This window comes from Emydura macquarii, unplaced genomic scaffold (genome assembly GCF_026122565.2).
Source record: "Emydura macquarii macquarii isolate MOO-44397 ecotype Brisbane River unplaced genomic scaffold, CSIRO-AGI_Emac_v2 contig_3506, whole genome shotgun sequence".
NCBI lineage: Eukaryota > Metazoa > Chordata > Testudines > Chelidae > Emydura > Emydura macquarii.
The window spans coordinates 10,951,797-10,974,858 of NW_027133643.1; the positions used below are offsets into that span (position 1 = coordinate 10,951,797).

General features: G+C 41.1%; 1 protein-coding gene across 2 annotated transcripts in view; it reads right to left on the reverse strand.

The window, feature by feature from the left end:
• The window catches only part of JAK1 (Janus kinase 1), an 82,380-nt gene extending 61,065 nt beyond the window's left edge, over positions 1-21,315 (reverse strand). For both annotated transcript variants that reach the window (XM_067535565.1, XM_067535564.1), the window contains exon 1: positions 21,079-21,315. The gene's annotated coding sequence lies outside the window, so the exon portion shown is untranslated. The remainder of the gene's footprint in view (positions 1-21,078) is intronic.
• Positions 21,316-23,062: the final 1,747 nt, after the last annotated feature.

Consider the following 23,062-nt stretch of genomic DNA (forward strand, 5'->3'; position numbering starts at 1 on the left):
GAAGAGAGAAGGGGAAAGAGATGTACAGGATAAGAGATAGAAGGGCAGGAGGAGGGGAAAGGGAGAGGAAGATCAAGAAGAAATAATAGGATGAAAAGTTGGAGATGCAGAAATTAAGTGGGAGAATGCTGAGAGATGAAGAGCAATCGAGAAAATAGGGAGGGTAAAATATTTTCTTATCGTAATTCCATTAATCTAGAAATTCTTCATCGGTACCAGAAAGGAACCCATCATATTTAAGTAACGGTCTCTCTTTGATCATCCTGGCACAGAACTAGTTTTGGCTGCTCCCTAGTACACCTTTAGTTTTAGGGCAATAGCTGTAAACAATGCAACTTCAGGATAAACAGAAATGTTTATTTTATGCAAATACAGTAATTTATTTGATTAAATTCCTAGAAGGTTGTTAATCATATGAACCATCAAGTCAATTTGAAAATGCTTAACATTAAAAAAAACTGTGATTTCCTTCTGTTGGTCTTGAAGTAAAGAGATGGTTAATCTAATATGCCCCAATTCATTAGATTTTGGATTTTTTAATCCAATTGACTATAATTGTCTAACTCTAAAAAAGGATCCATGTTAAAGAAAAATTTGCCATTTAACACATTAAAGGCCAACTTTTAGGCAAAAATTAGTAACGCTTTCTGTGTGGAATGTCATATTAACCAGATGGGTCTGGGCACAGAGCATTCAGCACAGGAACAAGTTTTACTTTTTTTTACTCTTTACATTTTTTTCCAAATACTTTGTGAACTCCATTTTGTGGTTTCACTGATGGTGTCCCAGGGTGTTTCATTCTTTCAGGAATAGCTTCAATAAACCAAGTGTTATCACAAGGATTTCACTGAGGGAGAGGGGAGATATACTTTTGAAGTGGCTCATAAAGTTACTTTTGTGTTAAGCGTGCTCCACAATCTAGAAATCTGTGCTTAACTCTTTTCATTTTTCCGCTTTGGAGTTCATCTTTAAATGGAAGAGTAAGAGTTTAATTTTTAAAAATGATTGGCTGTATGTTCATTGCAGTTTCTGAACAGACAGAAGATAATTTTTTTCAGCATATGGTCTGCGTGCATATGCAGTGGTTAAAGCTAGTCTGCAAGTTCGCACACTCAACCAGAAATAAAAATCTAACTATTTCTCTATATAATACTCTTTTGACTACATGTAAAGCAGATTTCTTACCTTTTTTAAAAGGGAAATTCACAAAGCCTACACCCAACACTAGTGTGCTATGGACATGTATGTATTAATTGAGCACTCAGCCTGCTTCCTCACATGGCAATGATGTTAACAGCACCTTCTCTTGGTGGGCACTGAAGCCCTGCAATGAAATTCTGTGCTGCATCTTGAAGAGGCAGGCTTGGGGGACCAAGGTCATTTTAAGCTACTTTTGCATCCTGATCCTGGGCTGCTCATGGGGATGGAGAGACCCCACATGTAACTGAGAGCCTCTCTAAGTTATGGCAGCTTTCCAGGCTGCCCTATGGGCTGCAGGAGCAATACCCTGATTCTGGGCAATGCTGAGGCCCACCCTAACAAACTCATCCTCCCCTAGCTCCACCCCATCCTGAAACATTCCTTACAGGTGGGATTAGGAGGGGTCCTCTGTGGACATTACAGGTTTTGTGGCAATGGAATCCTCATCCATCTGGAACCAGGATATTTAGAGCCCCGTAAACTGCTCCAACCCCTCTACTCCGCATAAAGAATCCAAAGCAGGGGTGAAAATCTCATTCCAGACTTTTCTTTCAAAAGAGCTCAGGACTCGATTTTTCAATTGCCCAACACCTATGATTGTGGCCAGATTTTCCAAAGAGTTCAGTATACAATGTAATGATCTATTTTGAAGATCTGGCCCTAAGAGTTTAAAGGAGAAAATCAGTGACTGGATCTGACAAAAAAAAAAAAAAAAAAAAAATTCAAAAACCACTTGAATGGATTAAAAAAAACCTGGATTTGAGAGAAATGCAAAACCCTTTCCCAAGATACCATACACACAGTCCAGTCCCTGAAGGCTGATGAGAAGAGAAAAATGTATGTTTATGCACACACTTTATTTTGTGACATGCTTAGAGACCATTGTGATTAATGCTGTGCAAGAACCTAGATAGATACATTCAAAGATTTAAAACAACCTTCAAATGAAAAGATACTCTGCACTTTATAATGTATTTAAAGGCCTGCCTTGTTTTATTTTAAACACAAGAAATATGTAAGCTTTTTTATTTTGGGGGCTAAAGATCACAAACTAATGGATTGTGACATCAAGACACTGAAACCTTGGCAAATGAGATAGGAATGGAGTTTAGTCAGACTGTTTAAAACTTTGGTTTTTATTAGCTTTTGTTAACATATTTAACTTTTAACACACACGTGGGAGAAAATTTATCTTTGTAAAACACAACCCCCTGCCCCCCCATCTGTTCAACTGAGAACTAAAATTCCCAGTAAAGTTCTCTAGTTCTTCTAGGAGCACTTCAACAACCACAACGAAGCAGGGGGAAAAATTCCAATTCCTTTCAGGCCTTCTTTATCCAGACTGAAAAAGAGAAAGTGACAAATATCCTTGCTCTCCTTTACAGATATCCAGAAAACATGGTATTCTTTAGCTACTAATTTCCCCTTTAGCTTAAATGTTGAAGTCAAACATAAAATTCTTTGCTTTTCTAAAATGGGTCTGTCCATGTACCCAGTTACAGGATTAAGGGCTCAATTATCTTGCACTAACTACAATTCTATCTTGAAAAGTGAACACAAGTAGTGTCTTGAGGTCTCATTAGTTGTACTTTGTACACTAAGCAAATTTGATATAGAAGTAGTTAAAGTTAAAAATTTATTTCTGGTTATCCACTCTATAAACACTACCCTATGATCTGAGAGTCAAACTAGATTCTCTCCTCCTTTCACATCACCACCAATAAAAAAGTTCTGAGGACCAAATTATGCTTTCATTTACACCTGTGTAGTGTTATTGGCTTTTAAAGGGAATGTATTGCTATAGGGGAGAATAATTTGAAGATACTAGGGCAGCACAGGTGTAACTGAGAACTTACTCTGGCTTTGCCATTTTTCCCATTGTTACTAACTACTATGCATGAAGAGAAAAGGGCCCCTTATTTTTCAGATTACAGGCTGTGGGGTTGAATGGGGATGTTCACAGATCTAGCAGTTAGAAAAATATCATTTTACCTGTAAATTAAGAAAATTGTATATGAAAATCAGTAAACCACAATCAACAAAGGGTGAAAATCCCCTATTAGACTTTAAAGAATGCACTTTAAATGCTAATGTTCCTAGAAGTACTTCCAATCAGGCCAAATTCTTAATAAAAATGTATCACCACCTAAAAGCCCTTAAAAGTCTTCTTACAACTCCTCCCCAATTATGGGGGTTGGGGGGATTAAGGGAGCTTTAAGAGTGTAAACAATCATCTACCTGATCCCTGATCAGCTTTACAAAAGGGTATTTGTAGCATATGTCCTCTCCAACAAATATACAAATTAACAGCTATACACTCCTGTATAAAATGCTTTCCTTGTATTTTGTTCCACAGATGTGTACTACAACATAAACCAGCTTTAAGGTAAGCCTATACAATTATATTCTACCAGTGCTTAGCTTTTTCTTAAACTTATCTCATTGAGCCTATGTTTAGCTCATTTAGTCCTGCAAAATCATATGTGACTATGTACTCAATGAGTAGTTCCACTGAAAATCAAGATAAGTAAAGCTATTCAAATACATGTTTACAGGCCTGGGGCCATAGTCTGAACTTTCTAGTCGTTTTTTAATTAAACAAACCCTGGCTTTTTCAGTATGAGTAAGGACTTGCATAACTTTGGCCAGCCTGAAATCAGCCAGTTAGGACAAAATTATGCTAAGAAAAAAAAAATGCACAACCCTCAGTCTTTCAAACTCTCAAGAGTATAAATGTGTACATTTTTAGTATGGTCAAAGGCCAGTTAAGGACCATTACGGCTGCCCCTGAGCTAGGTAGTGTAGGGCTTCTGCCTTAAACTTGCTAAGTTACACCAAAGTCCTATCTGATCCCTGCAGACAAATTGCAGTGTTTTTGCAGATACTGAACAAATATTCTGAAAAGCAACTAATTCGTATAGTTGTGTCCTCTTGTTCATTTTTTAAGTCTTATCCAAAAGAGGGCCAAATCCTGAGAATTTCTTTAAACTACATCTAGTTTACCAATTCACTAAAATCAGTAATGATCTTCTGCCCTTAGTACAAACTTTACGGGCAATCAATAGTTTTATATGGAAGGAGAAGCTTGCTAGTTAGTTCTGGTAATAATAGTGGGCTATGCTTTAGCCCATAGGGTTTTTTTGTTTTTTTTTTAAATCATACTGGTCCAAACTGCTATTGTTGCTAACACCTTATACATGGACTGTGAAGCAAATCTAAGCTAACAGTCCCATTTTCAAAAGTAAATTAGGCAGTTAGGCTCCTAAATCTTATTGAAAGCCAATGTTACATATGCCTCTAAAAGCCTATGCCATTTGACAATTGGACTTAGAGGGCTACGTTACTTAAACCTTGCAATACTGAACTGAGCAACACTTAAATACATTTAAAAATCTGGGTCTAAGTGCCAAACAAACCTATTTAATCTTTGCTCTTTTCCCAGAAGAGAGCAAAAACACCAAGTTTTGGTTTTTTTAAGTCCTCTTTCAAACATATTAATCTACTTCAATTAAACTTCAGAAAAAAGACTCAACCCCTATGACACATTTCTATGTCAGACACACTTTACAAAAGCTATGCTGCTTGACAAGTGTTTGATGGAAAGACCAATGAAACATAACCTAAAATCTAATGTTATTAAGAAATATTAGTCAACTTTCATAACTGATTTTAGTATTCATATTTGTCTGGCGCACGAATAATTAACTTAGCTGGTGACTTAATATAAAAACATGAGTTAAACTCTGTCCCCCTGCATATAGGTGAAAGTGTCACAGTATTGCTTAACTGCTGAATAGCATATGTATATCTTACAAATCCATTACATAACATTGACAACGTCTACTACAACATGTATAAGGGATGAAAAAGTCTAACAGCTTGGCTGCACATAATTTTAACATTTACCAGAGAAAATTTTAAGAATTCTATTTTGTACTGTAACTATGAAGGGAGATCCTATCAACAGATTGACCAAGAGGGGATTAACACACCATTTTGTAGGAGGAAAGACCACAAGTACTGGCTCTGTGTGAAGATGTTGACAGACTAGCAGGGCAGGGTTGGCTTTGCAGAACTAGTTTGGCCTGAGCACATAGGGAGTTAGAGGGTTGTAGTCTTGTCACTAAACAGAATTTATGCCAAATTTAAAGCATGGTTTTACAGCTATTTAGGTAAACTCTGTGCAACTTTGTGTAGACATGTACATCTGTTTAAATCTGGCATACATCAGTTCAGCTTGCCCTTGTTATGTAAACTATATTTACATGATGTAAATATTCACATTCAAGTTTGCATAGAGATAGCTAAATCAGTGCAACACCATACACAGCTGCAACTTCTGTGTTTAAACCAGGACCAAGTGCAGTAATGAGGAAAGAACTTTTAGGAAGAGGACAGGAACTGAGAAAACTGGGATCCCCCACTTCCTCTTTAAAATTTGGCTAAAGCAAGCCACACTTTACCTGTACTTTGGCTGAGGGAAGCCAAACATAGCTATAACAGGATCACTAATGAGACATGACAGACTCTGTGTTTGTCTTTCTATTTCACAGTAAAGTTCACTGCCAAAGGTGTGTAAATTTCACTCTCCTTTCCTGCTCCTATCAACCTGTCATACACTAATTGTATTTATGGTCAAATAGCTATGAAAACCATTTTAATTGCACAAATAGCACCATATGTCTTACAGGCATGTACGAAGGCAAAACAAAGATAACTGAACAAGAGAGCTTACAATGTAAATCACAGTGTTGCATATTTATTCCTCTCAAAGGACGTCTAGTTCAAATCTGCTTTGTCAAGAGACATTAGTTTTGGCAGTTTGGGGGGAAAAAAGTCAAGCTGTGTTCTGCTGTCTCCTAATATATAACCACTAGCAGATTTACTAACTGGAATACAGAGGGTCACTTAATTGATTTATGAACTGAAACTGATTCCTCCTCCTCCTAAGCGTATTGGCTCAACAGTACTAACAAGAACAAAACCTCCTTTTTGTCAATAAACAGATATGGCCCTAAGGCAACTGGAGATCAGAGAGATGCTGAATAGGAATGTGGTGGGTTTTTTTTATAATAATTTTTCTGACCATAGCTGCGCTTTCTGGAAGACGAACTTTTATTATCCTCTAATTTCAAATATTTTTTTGAGATATTAAGAGACTGCCTAAAAAAAAAAAAATCAATATCTAACTTTCAAAAGTCAAATAAAAAGCAATTAAGCTATACTTTGTCTGGGGAAGTCAGGGATTTTTGTCTTAGCAAGAGACTTAGTTATGAAGGCCGTGAAGTCATAACATCACATCACAAGAATCTGAGTCCAGTAGGAATGTAAACCACTTTAATGTAAAAACATCAGAGTGAGGGAGGGAAGGAAGTCAAATGCTTATACCTGAGTTATTCCATCTACAGTCTTCAGGCCATCATACCATTTCAGACAAAGAATGCCACAGAGAAGGTGGAGGAGTTGGGAAGGATTATATGTTGAGTGAGAGTTGGAGAACAAATTGTTGTCAACAGGAATCATCATGGAATGAGTGTGTTTCTAGTGGGGTTCTGCAGGGATTGGGTCTGAGGCTATTCAATACTTTCCTAAATGATCAGGAAGTAAATATACAATCACTGCTGATAAAATTGGCAGATGACTAAGACTGGTGGAATGTCAAATGAGGATAGGGCAATCATATGGAATGATCTGAGTTGCTTGGTATGTTGAGCCCATGTAAAAAAATACATTTTAATACAACCAAATGCAAAGTTATACATATAGGTAAGAACAAGGAATGCAGGCCAGAACTGGCTTATTCTCATAAAACTTTGTGAAGAAAACCGTGATTAAAAGAGACGGAAGTATCTAACATTAGATTAAAGAGGAATGTGGAACATATTCTCAGTATACTGAAGCCTATATCCATAGCCTTAAACTTCAGAGAAATTGATGCTGCATTGCTGATGCTGTCAATTGGATGGCACTTCAAGAGACATTGAAGAAAGAAATACCTCACCAGAAAGTTAAACTGCAGGCAATAAAGAAGCGAATGGATGAAGCACTAACTCCACCTCAGTTTTTTGCAAACGTTCTCGACCCCAGATATAAAGGTAGATGCCTAACTTCTGAAGAAGATGATGCTGCCATGGCATGGGCATCTCAAAATCACTCCTCAGTTATGCCAGTCATAATAAATTTAAGGGCTGGAGCGGAACCATTTAAACAGTACATGTTTACTGATGATGTTTTGAACAAAGTCACTCCCCTGAACTGGTGGAAATCATTAGCCAGGCACCTTGAAACAGAGTTCCCTCAGTTGCTAAGCCAACTTTTCACAGCAGTAGCTTCCTCTCCAGGCACAGAGAGAATATTTTCATTGTTTGCTATTATTCACGCAAAGCTAAGAAATCAACTGGGAGTTGAAAAAGCATGAAAACTCATTTCTGTTTGTCTATAAAATGAATAAAAATGACAGTGGGAGTGGGGAAGATGAGAGCTAATTGTAGAAGTTTTAAGGACAGTGTACGTTTAGTGTTAGTTAATAAAATTTGAAAATTTAAAAAAAAGTTAAAGGAAAGCCAGCAACTCAGGAGACTGCTGCAATTGCAAATGTGAAACATTTATGTAGCATTTAAGATTTAGTTTAATAAAATAAAAAGTGCTATTGTGTTTGTGTGTGTGATTTAGTTATTACCATTCCTAATGTGCTGCTGCATCTGCAGCCTGACACAGGTAATGAGCATTATTATGTACTATTTCCTAACTTGATTTTTATTAATTTATCTAAAAAAAATTACACCAAGTATACCCTCCTAGATGTTGTAAAATGCTGTATTGAGTTGTAAATTAACATGTTTTAGTGATCAGATTTGCACTATTGTTTAAGAAATATGTGAAGTAGTATCCATGGGAAACTTGATTTAAATCAATGATTTTCTCTTGGAGATTTAAATCAGTGATTTAAATTGTCTTGATTTAAATCATTCCACCCTGCTACAGAATACTGAAATAGACCCATGTAGGAAATGAGAGGCTGTATTTCTGACACTTCCTGAAACATGAAAGACAAAGAGCATGTACAAAATGTATAACTTGAATTGAAAAAATGTTTGCCTATAATCATGACTGATTCAAATATATTTGCGCCTTGAATTTTCCTCTTCTCCCTGTGTAGGAGGCAAGCTGCTTGAATAAAGGCATATGCCGGAGAAATTATTACAATGTAAGTGACTTTGTAACACTTAGAGTGCTTAGTAACACTGTAACGACAAACAGCAAACAATGCAAACAAGCAGACCACAATATGAAGTGACCCAGCTTCACATAAAAGGGCTAGCCTAAGCATCTAACAAATGCCCTGTAAACAAATATGGCTTTGTCCAAACAAACATTTTCAGTATGATCTTAACTTTGCTGAAAGGGGAAACTGGTCATGAGTGATTTATGGATGCCAGGCAACAGGAAGTTTTTGGAACGATGCAGGTGCCCAAGTTCTTGAGTTGCTGTTTTATTTTTAATGTGTATGCTGTGTCTCTAAAAATGTCCGACTAAAGGGTTAGTCCAACGAGTTTCACCTCCTCACAATCCTGGCACAGAATCTAGGCTTGAATATCAGGAAAAGTATCTCAAAGGAAACAAAAGTTAAATTGAAACTGTCAAATATGTCTGAAAGGACTTTTCCAATCACAAATCCTTTTGTTCCACATTCACAAAACTGGATGTGGACTTTCAAAAGTTGTATCTGGCCACATGTATTGTGCAAGTATGTACCAATCCAACATCTGTATCTCCCTGCAGGATACTTAAACATTAGAATAATCAGCAGTGAAAAAACAGAAACAGCAAATGAAATGTCAGTAATGAAACAATTTTGGCAGCTTTAATTCTCAGGTATGGCCCCATGTGTGTCTTTACAGAAAGTGAATAATACATAAGCATGGCATGTTAAGCAACAAGCTGTACAACTAATGATTTTTCAATCACTTGTTAAGTGAGAGATTTGGCTCTTAACTCCTCTGATTAGTAAAGACTGAAAAATAACTTTGTGGTCTGCACTTGAGCAAACAACCAAATTTTATAAACCAATAATTACTAAACATTCATAATTGGTGGAAAAGCCATGAATAACCATTTAAAGGTAAGGTGCAAAGGGAAAAAATTAAGCTTTTTTTTTAAAGCAAGCCTTGACACACTCTGGCCCTAGCAACCCTAGATTCATTTCCTAAAGTTTTCCCAAAATGGTTGATGTCGTCACAGTTCAGGGCAACTGCACCTGTATTTCCCCTCAGTGATCCAAATGGCACCCACTCTCAGGCTTCCAGCTCCCCAACTGTTGCCTTTCGGAGGGGAGACCCCTGTCTCACTCCCTTCTGACTGAGGTATTTCCAGACTGCACAATTCTCTGCCTTCACTGTGTATTTCCCAGCACAGACAAGTTGCCCAAGGACACTTGCTTGTTTTCTCTTCAGAGACTATAAATAGATGTAACTGCTACAATTGTTAAGGTACCACACAGTATTTCTTATGCAAGTCTACGTTATTCTGAAGGTAAAAATGTGAGGCCTGGTCTGCACTGGCGACATAGGTCAACGTAAAGTCACTTACGTCGACCTATGTACACCTGCGTCTACACTGGCACCACTGTTAATTTGAATTAAGTCACCTCGAAAATTGACTTAAGACCACCTCTGCAAGTAGCGTAGCACCGAAATCTAATTTGTTAATTCGATTTAGTGTCAATAGAGACACAACTTCACTTAAATCGAATTTATTGACTTCCGGGAGGTATCCCATAATGCCCCGTTTTGACCGCTCTGGACAGTCGCACTGTGCTGCTCTGTGGTCATGCTACCAGGAAATGTCCGCTCTCCTCAAGCCCCAGGAAGATTTGAATTTTCATTTCCTGTGCTGCCAGCATGAAGAGAGCTTTGTCACTGTTCTCTGCATGGCTACTGCAAAGCTCAAACGTGCTCCAGCATGGAGTCGACCAGAGGTCTTAGATCTCATCGGGCTGTGGGACAAGGAGTCTGTTCTGGCTCAGCTCAGAGCCAGCAAAAGGAATCTGGACATTTATGGGAAGATATCCCAGGGCATGCTGGAGAAGGGACACAAGAGGGACACTCAGCAGTACCTCGTGAAGATTAAGGAGCTGCGTCAGTCATATCAGAAAGCCAGGAAAGCTTACAGTCGTTCTGGCTCCTCACCCAAAATATGCCACTTCTACAATGAGGCGCATGCAATTCTCGGTGGCGATCCCACCACAGTGCTGCCCTGCAGCATTGATACCTCCGCTAGGTCACAGTCCATGGACAATGATGAGGACTCCGTGGACGAGGAGGAGGAGAAGGCTGAGGAGAGTGGGGTGCATGAGAGCATGCTATCTGTTCTCCCTGAAAGTCAGGACATATTCCTGACCCCAGAGCAGTCCAGCAGCACATTAGGACAGCACTAATGATCCCATGGAAGGCACATCTGGTGAGTTTTTTTCCTTCTTAGAAGTTCTGTCCTTTTACATTGGGGAGGAGGGGGGCACGAAGGGGATTTCAGGCGTTTTGGTGACTGTATTGGGGGGTTAGCCAGAGAACGGTTTATTTATGTGATGAGAAATGCTACGTTTATCATTTGATATCTCAGGGAAACTTTCATGTATGTCATCTGTTATCCTTCACAAAAGTTTTCAGGGGAGGGCTGCCTTATTCCTCCCTCAATTGTAGGATACTTTGCTGCAAACAAGGGAGCCTGCACCATGGTGGAACACTGCTGGTACCCTGCTGTGTTCAGCAAATCTTTGTTTTAAGCAGAGACTTCCCACTCTCCACGCTCTCCGCAGTTCCTCTCTGTAAGGATTTAAAATACCTGCAGAGTTGCTTCCCCCTATCTCAAACCCTCGACCACGCTGTCCTCAGATCATCCCTGTAAGGGCACAGCAAGCAGACCCTTCTGGGACGTCAGAAATGGAATGAGGCTCTGTTTGCCCTGTGCACTGCATGGGGATTATCGTCTACATTGTTGCAGGGGATTATTGTCTACATTGTTGCAGTTGTATCACTTTCTTCACTATGCTAACAGTGGCTACTTTATTTATTTTATTTTTTTCATTCTGTAGACACCTGGCCTTGACCCCAACCTCAAGAAATGCTGCGGAAAGACTATCTCAGATTAAAAAGGAGGGGAGGCGGGGGAACAAGAGATGACATGTTTTGCAAACTCATGAACACCTCAGCGGCCGCAGAGACAGAGCAAAGAGCATGGCGGCTCACCTTGTCCCAGAATATGGACATGAACATGAACAGGGAGACTCGCAGAGAAATGATGGAGCATGGATCACAGTACCACGCAGGAGATGCTACGAATCATGCAGGACCAGGCAGAGATGCTGCGGAGGCTTGTGGAGCTTCAGGAGGAAGGACAAAGTCATGCTGTGGCCCCTCCATAATGGTCCTCGACCAAGGGCTTTGATGCCTGCCCCCGCCCCCAGCCAGTCTCTGAGGAGACTGGCCAGGCTGCAGTACGTGCTCACCTCCACCCTGGGGAAGCGAGCAGAAAGCAACGGTGACCACACTGACAGCTGGCCAGCAAGCTACCACCCTACCCCTTGAGACAGTGAATGAACACTCCCCCCTTTCCTTCCCCCATGACTTGAATGTTCATAAATAAAGTTAAGCACCATTTCAACACGTTTCCTTATTAAATCATATCTTGTTCTGGAGGGATTTGGCGGGTACAGATACCAATAAGGGAGTGGGGGGTTTCCAGCAAGAGCAAACAACATACAGGAACAGAAAATCAGTCCTGCATCTCATTGCAGAACTTGGTTTTCAAACCTTCCCTAATGCAAAGCGCTCCGTGGTTAGCTCTCAGCGTAGTGCTGGCATCTGGCTGCTCATAATTGGTGGCCAGTCTTTCTGCCTGCTCACCCCAACCCTGGGGGAACCTCTCACCCTTCGTGTCACACACATTATGAAGAACATAGAACCTCCCTTCTGTGCTTCTCAGTCCTGTCCAGCCTAGTGAGGAGACTCCTCCATCTACCCTTTAAACGCCTAAACGGACATTCTACAACCATTCTGCAGCTGCTTAACCTCTTATTAAAACACTCTTTGTCGCTGTCAAAGTGATTGGTGTATGGCTTCATTAGCCAAGGAAGCAAGGGGTAAGCAGGATCTCCCAGGATCAATATGGGCATTTCCACACTACAATTTGAATTTTTTGGTCTGGGGGAAAAAGTGCCCGCCTGCTTCTTAGAGAACAGCCCCGAATTACGAAATACGCATGCGTCATGCACCTTCCCAGACAACCCCACGTAGATGTCGGTGAAACGACCCGTGATCCACAAGCCCCTACAGGACTATGGAAAAGTACCTGTTGCGGTTTATGTACTCGGTTGCTAGGTGGGCAGGAACTAAGATAGGGATGTGCGTCCCATCAATGGCCCCCCCGCGGCAAACCCCTCCACTATGTCCTGCACACTTCCCAAAGTCACTATCTTTCGTAGAAGAAGTCTATTGATGGCCCGGCATACTTGAATCATGGCGGTGCCCACTGTAGATTTTCTGACTCCGAATTGATTCCCAACCTAGAGGTAACAGTCTGGGGTTACCATCTTCCACAGAGCGATGGCGACTCTCTTCTCCACCGTCAGAGCTCGTCTCAAGCGAGTATTCACGCACTTCAGGGATGAGGCCAGCTCTGAGCACAGTTCCAGGAAAGTTGCCTTTCGCATATGAAAGTTTTGCAGCCACTGATCATCATCCCACAGCTGCATAATGATGTGGTCCCACCAGTCTGTGCTTGTTTCCCTGCACCAGAACTGGCGATCCACTGAATGCAGATGATTCATTACAGCCTGCAGCAATCGGGAATTGTTCTGCTCAATGGCTTGTAACAGGGCAGCCTCGGTGGCATCGTTGTTGTGTGTGCTTCAGCTTCTTGCTCTACTCGAAAATACTCGATGATAAGCCGCGATGTATTTGTATCGCTCACAATAATAGTGCAGAGTTGAGCTGGCTCCATGTCTCTGCAGCAATGGCGAGCGCAGGGAGTAAAAAAACGACGCAAAAATACTTTTCCTGTTTGTTGCGGGGGAGGGAAGAAGAAGGGACGGGGAAGCTGCGTTGCATCATGGGACGAAGACACTCATCCCAACAGCCACCGCGGCTAGTTGCACTGTGGGATAGCTACCCACATTGCACTGCTTTGCAATTCGAATTAAGGGTGCTCAGTGTAAACATAGGAGACCTGCGCAAACAGCGTAGTGTATACACGCTGCTGCAACTTCTAAAAATCAGCTGCTGAAAGTCGACTTAAAGTAAGTCGACTTCACTCAGCAGTGTAGACCTGGCCTGAGAAAACAAAAACCTACATGCATGCTAATAAGCTTACCAGAGTTAACCCCAACCCTAATATGGATTCTTGCAGGAGGAGTCCTCCAAACCCTCACCCAAGGGAGATTCCTTGTGGTTACCAGTTCGTCAAAACTTCAGCTCAAAACAAGCACCCTGTCTTATGAGGCCTGGGTAGGCCAGTCCTTCCAACCCTACCCTAAGGATTTGAGCTGTCCATGGATCAGGGATCCTGTCCTTTTGCTGGATCAGGAAGAAAGCCATGAATCAGTTTAAATCCAAGTGTGTTTATCCAAAAATTCTTGCTTTGTATGTTACATATCATAACTGCTTTTTAGGTGGGGTGGCTTCAAAGGATAATGGAGAAAGTACATTAGTATCCCCCCTCCCTACTAGAGAAGATACACTGAATTAAAAATGTAATTGTGTATCCCAAAGGTATTAACCCAATTCGATAATTCAATAAATTTAAACTTAAGGTAAGATTTAATTGCATAAGGTTTGTTCAGGATTATACAAGTTATTGTCAGTCTGTCATACACAGCATCTGCATTGTCTATGCTAGCATAGACTGTGGTTGCTACCATGCATGGGAGGCAGCAACAGTGGAAAAATCTTAAGGGCCTGAATAAATGGGTGAATAAATGGTACTATCATCTATAATCCGTAATGCCATTCATTCTCAGAAACATTCTGAGAAATATTCTGCTAAAGTGATCAACAATGAAATGGTGGTGATTCAGTTGCCACTATGCTTCAGAGTCACTAATCATTTGTATAACAGTAGTTGTTAGAAGCCACAACAGATCAGACTCTACTGTAGTAGATACTGTACAAATGTATAGTATGAGACAGTCCTTGCCCTTAAGAGCTTCCAGTGTTAAAGTTCCCTGGGGGAGCTTTTCAACATCAGTAACAGTCAAGCAACTAGCTCCCACTGGAAACAAAAACAGGAGAAAGGTGTCTAAGCCCTATGCCTTTGAAAATCTCCCCCTGAATAGACAGAATGTAAGGCGAAACTGGCACAAAGGAGAAGTGACTTGCCCAAGGTCATAAAGCAGTTAAATTGCAGAGCCAAAAACAGAACACAGGTCTTTTGACTCCTCCTCCAAGAATTAACACCCCATTGGTAAGCAGAGAATGCAGTTTACACCTATTTCAGGTGTTGCAGTCAGTATACAGACAGGGAGACCAGAGCTACTACATCTGTTCATATTCTTAAGCTTTCTTTTTTCCCCACAGATTCTAAATTTAACTTTTTTTTTTAAATTAAAACTTAAATACTTAAGAAGCCTAAGACGTGTCAGAATGACATACCATTAACTCAAGCCAAGTCCAACATCTGTCCGTCCGTCCCCATCCCCTCCCCCCCCAAAAAAATAAATCACCATCTTCAGATGAGTAGGATTCCAAATACTTAAACCACAAAGCTATCGACTGTCAGTACCTGTGGTTTTTTAGCAAGCTACTTAGTGCAGTACTTGTTTAACACCTAGTCAATGTTAGGCTGTTTTTGCTATTTTTGGAGCTCCTCATCAGCAGAGCTGGATTAGAACTGTGATCTGTTTTTCTAGCTCACTGTGGCAGAAGCTATAAGAATCTTTAGCAAAAGTAAGTATCTCTTATATTAAAATGGAAAAACTAATATCCATTTAGTTGAAAGAAAACATAGTTTTCTTATCCTTCAATGGGCATTAGAGTCACCAGATCCTGTGTAAACATTCCCTTTGAATCTAAGGGCCAGTTTCAAATATGTTTCTATTAAAAAAAACTCCAGTCTCCTACCCCTCATTTGTATTCACAGGTTTCTCAGCCACTTCCTCCATTATTTCAGTGTAACTAGAACTTTGTCCGATAACTCAACCTTACAACTTCCCACCCTTTCTCTCTTCCTCCCCATTTTAATACTTTTGCTTCTTGCAGAAAAAATGAACAGTCCAGCAAGAGACACCTATTAAAAAGATTGACAAGTGTTAATAGACTACTTATGATACAACTCATATGAATAAAGAGATGTATATTTGTGTCAATGCTAGCATCAGAAATAACAGACAAGTGCTAACTGACAAAAATAAGCTATATTAATGAGGACCATAATGACAAAAGCAAGATGTGAAATGAGCCTTTTTTTTTCATATTGCTCTAAATGAAACTTGTTCTTCCAATTATTTCCCCCAACTCACAGACATTTTTTTTTCTATTATTTATTAGACGGGTTAAATAATATAGTAAGCTATCAGAGAAAGTAAGTGGTATTTCATATTGCATGCTTATTTGGTGAACTTCTGTAAAGCCCTCAGATACCATGATGAGGAGCAAGAAATAAATGTCTTGATAGATTCCTTAAAGTTCCATCTGGCCTCTGAGGGACATAGTCTACTTGAAATCTAGTAATTCCCTGCTGCAAGAAATTATACCACCTGCCTATGAGACACTCTGTCAACTTGTGATAATTTTTTTTTAGTCACTTTCCTGTTCTAAAAAATTCTCCTGTTCTATGAAAGGCTCACACAAATAGGCAAAGAGAGGGAAATGTTGAAAGTGACCAAAAGCAAGTGTCAAAAGCACACAGTAATTTAACAGAATAGTTTTTCCTCTAATTATTCATTTCTAATAATCTTTGGTATTGTAAGACATAAAAAGTCTCTTTTTTTCAAATCTTTTGTCCCTTTAAGACTCCTTTACTCCTGAGTTCTCAAAATCCTACCTCTTGAGATTCAGGTACCTCTTCTTTTGTTTGTTCCATTCTCCTAGTAAGCTGGATCTTGGTATCCCCTCAGCCCTTTAGAAAGCTTTATTGTTGCACAGACAAGGCAGAAAGTGTTATAATTGTCTGAATCATTATGTTCAGAACACTAAAAGCAATTTCCTATAAATGCAGCAAATGTTTGTTTGCTCTTACCCAGACCTGAGTACTCTAGAGATTTTATGACTGTGTTACATCCAGAAAACTCCAAAGATTTTATGATTGCATTAAAGCTTATGTATTCCTGTAAGGAACTGCAATTTTTGGACAGGAATGGGAAGAAAAACTTAAATGCTGCCAATTTATCGTTCAAAGGATTATCTTTTCCTCTGCTGTACATAACTACCTAGGGCAAATACATTTCCGATTATTCATTGATTAACTACTTACAGATGACACATGGGCCAGAACCAAGACCATGGATACAAACTCCTCTGAAGTCAGCATCTAAATTTTGCAGCTCGGGTTCCTCTCTACAAACTAACTCTTAGTTTGCAAACCTGCTTTTTAGCTCACCGGTTTTCTTCATGAGGCTACACTCTAAGACCTATTTTGTCATGTTTTCAATGTAAGATACGTCTATCTCCTCCAGATCAGGCTGGATGTATGATCAAACTCTGATCTTTACTTACAAATACAGATTTCTCGCCTCTTTGTATTTTTTTACCTGCTCTTACCAAAATGATCCAAACGCCTTACTCTTTAGCAAAATTCAGAATAAGTTCTGAGGCAGAATGTCTGAGGACTCTCTTGTGGAGAAACTCCACAGTTCTCTCTCTCTCTCTCTCTGTGTGTGTGTGTGTGTGTGTGTGTGTGTGTGTGTGTGTGTGTGTGTGTGTGTGTGTGGGGGGGGGAAGTAGTCCTATCTCCAATAAGATGGAGGGCCCACCCTCCAACCTGGCAGATCCCCAAAGACCTGCATGGATTCTACGGTATTTGGTTCAGCACTGGTTCTAACCCTTGGTACCCTTCATATATTTCCACCAAACTATGGCAGCATGGTAATCCAGGAATCCCTTTGGAGTGCTTTGCAGAAAAAAGAATAAATCTTAAAGTCTTTGAAGCTGTGGGGTGGAGGATATGTGCATCCCTCCTACCCTTCCCTCTGTGTAGACCTCAGATTCCAGAATCTCCCTACAAGTCCTGCAGGAGAATATTGTGGTGGTGGCAGCTTGTACTTCCACACAGGAAGGGGGAAACCTGCACATGAGAGACCCAGGCACTGGTTTGCAACACTGTAAAATACAATATCCACTAACATTTCTATATCTTTTATAAATTACATTTGATCACAGCATAAACACATTCTTTTGCGAAAGCATCCCTCCCAATAAGTGTCTTCCACTCATCTGATAAAGAACTCTGTGTAATTGTAACTTTCATTCATCCTAGATGTGTGGGAAATATTTCCAATGGTAAAAGTGCAAGAGTATTAGAAAACTTATTGTGGATTTCATCTTTCTGAAGTAAACAAAATGAGTCTAATAAAATAAAGATTGGTTTGACTTCAAAAGTTGTCACTTCTCTTCATAACATGTCAAGAAAAATTACCAATAAGTGCTTTGTTTTTCATTTTGCAATTTAGACACCAGTTTGCTTTCCTATTGTGTACTTGATGTGGTTTTAACTTCCTGCATTTTAGCACTATTTTAATAAAGACTATAAACAAGTTAATTTGGAAATACTCCCCTATTAATATTCCTAATTTCAGAATCTGATTCTCTTTTAAAACCATACTTCAATATGAATCCTCTTTAAAAGTAATATCTTATTCTTTGAATACTGAGATTACTTGAAATTAGAGATTCTCTTCAGTTTTAAACATGTTTACATTCTTCAGTAAGTTATTTAAAATGTTTAACATTTTGATTGCTTAATCACAGTACAGTAAGTTTTTTTTTCTAACCCCTCCCAACAAAAACTCGAATCTTTGTGGACTTCCTCTGTACAAAATTTGCAAATTCTTCTAATAGAATCAAATGAAAGGCCTTGCAAATATTGTGAATCCCAATTGGAAAGTAGACAGCATTTGCAAAATAGAAAGGGAACTGTGGGAATGCATGTGCAAATGATTATATATAAAAAGTCAAAGTCTGGATTAGAAAATGGCAAAATATTCCACATTTGATATCAATCTAATCTCATTTATGACACAAGAACAATAAATTCTCTATTCTGTTCTTCCAGAGTTCTTTGATTGCTTGTACTGCTCAAGTCTAGATAATCTGCTTTGTATTTATAGAGGCACTTGCCATGTAATGCCATCTAGTACAAGCTAAGATCAAGGTGCAATTTCCTGCACACTTAAAAGTGGCTGGAGGAAGTGCCTATCACTTCCCATATATGGTCACAATAGAACTAGTGCACATTATATACTAGTGATTAAGCGGCACCTAAAACATGTCATAGCACTCAATCAGTCAGGAAATTTGTAGTTGCCCCAAAACAGAAGAGCATGTACAAAGTCTCTTGTACAGAAAATGTAAATTTGTCCAAGCAAGTCTCTGGAGTGAAAATTTAAAAAAACTTTGAAAAACTCGATCAAAATATCTTGTCAAACATAATACATAGCTCAGTGTAAACCCAACTCTCTGAACGCTGGCTTAGCGTAGGTTGGTTGTATCCTCCATGTTTTCAGTGCCTGAAGTACTATTTCCATGGCATCTATAAACTATGCAGGACTGAATCTCCTTATTACCCAAACACCCAATTTTCAAACAAAGGATTATAATGTCTGCTGAAACCTTCATAAAATTGGTGCTATCTGTAATCAGATGGAGTTTAAGCATATTTTCATATTGAAAGACTACTGTGTAGTCTCCAGTTCTAGTCCCCCATATACTTAAGCATGGAGATTGACATATTTTACAATTAATCATTTTCTACATCTATAGTCATCACTTTTAGTACATGTATTTTTAAAAGTCTCCTCCTAACTTGACTGTAGTGGTTATACTGCAAACAGTTAACTCGGTTAGCTATTTGGGGTGCAGGTACTTGGATGGGACTGAAAATCAGATGTGACATTGGGCAACTCATCCAGTCTCTCTCTTTGCTTGCCCAACAGGAGCTAATTCAGACACATAGTCCCTGTATTTAAAATGCATCACCAACTAAATTAGAGATTATGAAAGGTACCAGGAAACTGCATCTTATCTTTAACCAAAAAGCAGCAGTGACAATGCTAACTAGGGTACAACCCTCCAAAACATTTTGTAATTGCATTTGTCAGACCTGGCCCTCAGTCTGCATAAATAAAAGCAAAACTGAAAGTATTCTGTTTTTAAAGTATTTGGCTTATTTTAGATAAAGTAAACTATGCAAAGAAAAAACAAGTGATGTTGTGGAAGACTTGTGATCTTGAAATTAATCTGTGTCCTTTCTAGCTTGTGTATCTCCACCACCAAATTCTTGCATTTGGTAAGATTCTACTCCAGCACACATCAACAAGCATTTTTGGTTTTTTTGATAGTGGTGTTTTAGCTAACAGGTTTAAAAAACAATTTAAAAAAATCAGCTATTGCACTTTAAATTCAACTTTCAAGTGTGGACAAGCCCTGAGTATCACAAGGAACAGATTTTGACTGAGTTTACATCTTTCCTGACCATAACATTACTTCTAGTGCTAGTGAGTACTTATCAGGATTGCACTATTTTGTATCTTCCAATGACAATAAACTGTGCTGATACTTTTGCAAGATATAAATTTGCTCTCTAGTGTAATGATTTGATTGTTCCTCTGGACAGAGGAGATAAACTGTTTTCTTAAGTGAAATTTAAACACTTTAAATAAACTGTCACAATCTCTGGCATGAAGTAGCAAATTTAACAGGTTTTTCCAACTTCAGTTTATATGGCATCAAACAGAAAATTAACTGAGTGTGAGGGGTGTAAACTTCTCAGATGATGGGAAGATTTATGTACTGTTAACCCTACAAGGATTCCTGCACACAGAAGTTTTCTTACCTATCTAAACTTATAAACTAAATGCAAAAATGGCACTTTTTAGGGTGCATTTACAGTCACTCAAGCAAACAGTCCCTCGTGAGCTTCTTCACCGCAAAGAACAGATCCTTTTTCTCCATGCCTAACACTGTAACAGGTATACTTCCTTGTTTTGATGCATCTGGCCCTTACTAAGAAGGCTTCTCTTCCAACTCCCCATTTCCCACGATGTACACCTTGCCTGCTCCTCCACCCACCCAAAATGTTCTCTGAAGTACACATCTGCAAGATATGACATCTTAAAACAGTTGATCTGGACGAGAACAACTGCAATAAGTGCTGAACCCATGATTCCTGAATGTCTGTGCGTTTCTGATAGAGCTGGGGCAGGGGGCGAAGTTTGATCGGTCTCAGGGCGGTCTGTTTCCTGGGATGGGTGGAAACTAGCCCCCCTCACCCGAAGGGGGAAATAAAGGCTTGCCTCAAACACCAGCTCCTGGAGAACACAGGATGTCCTCGCATGATATAAACAGGATGTCAGCCATATCGCTTCGGGCTGGGCTGTGAACATCCACATTGCAAAGGCAGCTTTTCTGCGTGGGTGTGTGGAGGTGGGGAGGGTTTAACTCTTCATCTCCCGTCTTAAATCAAGGCTACACTAACTCCCGCCTCCCCCCCCCTTCCTCCCCTCAGCGCAGCCCGGCTCTGCGGCCCCCTAGGCGGAGGCTCCCTCTGTCCTGGGATCCCCCCACCGCCCTGGCAAGGCGCCGGCTGGGCTCCCAGGGACGGCGAGCGCGGCCGAGGGTCGCCCAACTCATCGCACCCGGCCTCAGCCGCGCTCCGAGTCCCGGGTTCACTCACCGCTTCCGCATGCGGCTCCCGGGCGGCGGCGGCGACGACGACGGGAAAGGGGCAGAAGGGGGTGGGGGGGGGGAGAGCCCGGCCGCCCCGCTTCGCTCACGCGCTCGCCTGCATGGCTCCCTCGGAGCGAGTCCCGCGGGCCGAGCGAAGGACGAGCGGGGTCGGGGTCGGGGCGAGGCGCCTCCGTCACCGCCTGGCTCGGCTCGGCGCAGCGACAGGCAGCTCGCCTCAGTCAGGCACAGCCTCCGCCACGGTCAGTCCCGCGGGCCCGGCGCAGGCGCATGCGCGCGGCGTGTCCCCGAGCCGTTAAGGTGGACTGGTCCTTTCCTCTGCCTCCCTCCTCCCCCCGCCCCCCGCTCGTCATCTTCCGCGGGGGAAAGACGCTCTGCCCCCCGGCAGCTCAGCCTGTGGGGAGGGGCCGCCCCACCATGCCAGGATCGCCCGCTGCAGGGCTGGGCAAAGCCGGGACCCTCCCGCCGATGTGAGCCCCGGGGAGAAGGAGAGACGCTGCGGTGTTTTCCGCGAGCTGACCGGGTGCTCGGCGCTGAGCGGAGCGCGGGCAGCCGGGGGGAGATGCCCTCGCCGGCTTTGCACGCGGCCCCCACTGATCCCCCAGAGCCCTGGGCAGCAGCACACGAGGGGAGCAGGGAGTACTTCCCGACACAGGCGTTTGGTTCACCAGGTGCACACGTGAGTCACCAAAGCATGCGAAGGCACCCTCATTAACGCAGCCCGGCCGGGAGCGCAGCGGGACGTGCTTGGGGAGCCCTGCTCCAAGCGGGGAAGGGGGAAATGAGGGCGTCAGGAAGGGCCTGACGGGAACAGGAGAGGAAAACCTGTCCAAGAGAGGATGCTAAAAAAATAGCTTATGATAAAATAGCCTTACCCAATAACAGTGATGGAAGCGGAGCTGGAGAGGTCATCTAGTCCTGCCACCTGCACTGAGGCAGGACCAAGTAAACCCAGACCATCCCTGACAGGTGTTTGTCCAGCCTGCTGGTGATGGGAATTCCACCACCTCCCTTGGAAGCCTATTCTAAGCTTAACTACCCTTTTAGTCAGAGAGTTTTCCCTAATATCTAACCTAAATCTTTCTTGCTGCAGATGAAGCCCCATTTCTTCTTGTCCTAACTTCGGTGGACATGGAGAGCGACTGATCACCATCCTCTTTATAACAGCCCTTAACATTTTTTTTGGGGGGGGGTTATCATTTTTGTTGCTCTCTCCTGGAGACCTTCCAAATTATCAACATCTTTCCTGAAGTGTGGTGCCTAAATTGGACACAACAATCCAGCTGAGGCCTCACCAGTGCCAAGTAGAACACATAGGAAAATTACTTTCCAAATGCAAGACTCCTGTTAATACACCCCAAAATAAAATGAAATAGTGCTCAATTTAATTAGTCTGTAAAATGCTCAGATTCCAAGAGGTGGATGTGATGTAAAGACATAGTAGACTGAGAAGCTGTCATCCTACAAGTCATTCCAGACGGACAGAACCCCACCAAAGTAATCAGGGCCCTGTGTGGATAAAAGGGTTCCCCTACCAGGGACACCTTGCATGATGTGGGCCATAGGACAAATTTGTTCAAGACAAAGTTTCATGTTCAAAATGGAAACACAGCCCATGGGGTGTTAATTGGATAATACACAAACTGGCAAGTAAGATGGAGGATAAAGTGACATTTAAAAAATCAATATGTGAAGATACAAAGCATAAATAAATAAATACATACATAAATACATAAAAATAAGAAGCTCATAAGCAAGTCTGTGCATCTGCTTGACCACTTAGTGACATAGAGGGCAACTGGGAGTATAAAGAGATTGCAGACAGTTGCATAAGTCTTTACTACAGCCAGTGATGAGGAAATGTTACTGTTTTCACAAGTACAGAAGTGTAGACACTAGTAGAGAGAGATTTATCTAGAATATAATGGAACATCTTGAGAAATCAACTGGCCTAAAGCACCCACCCCAGATGG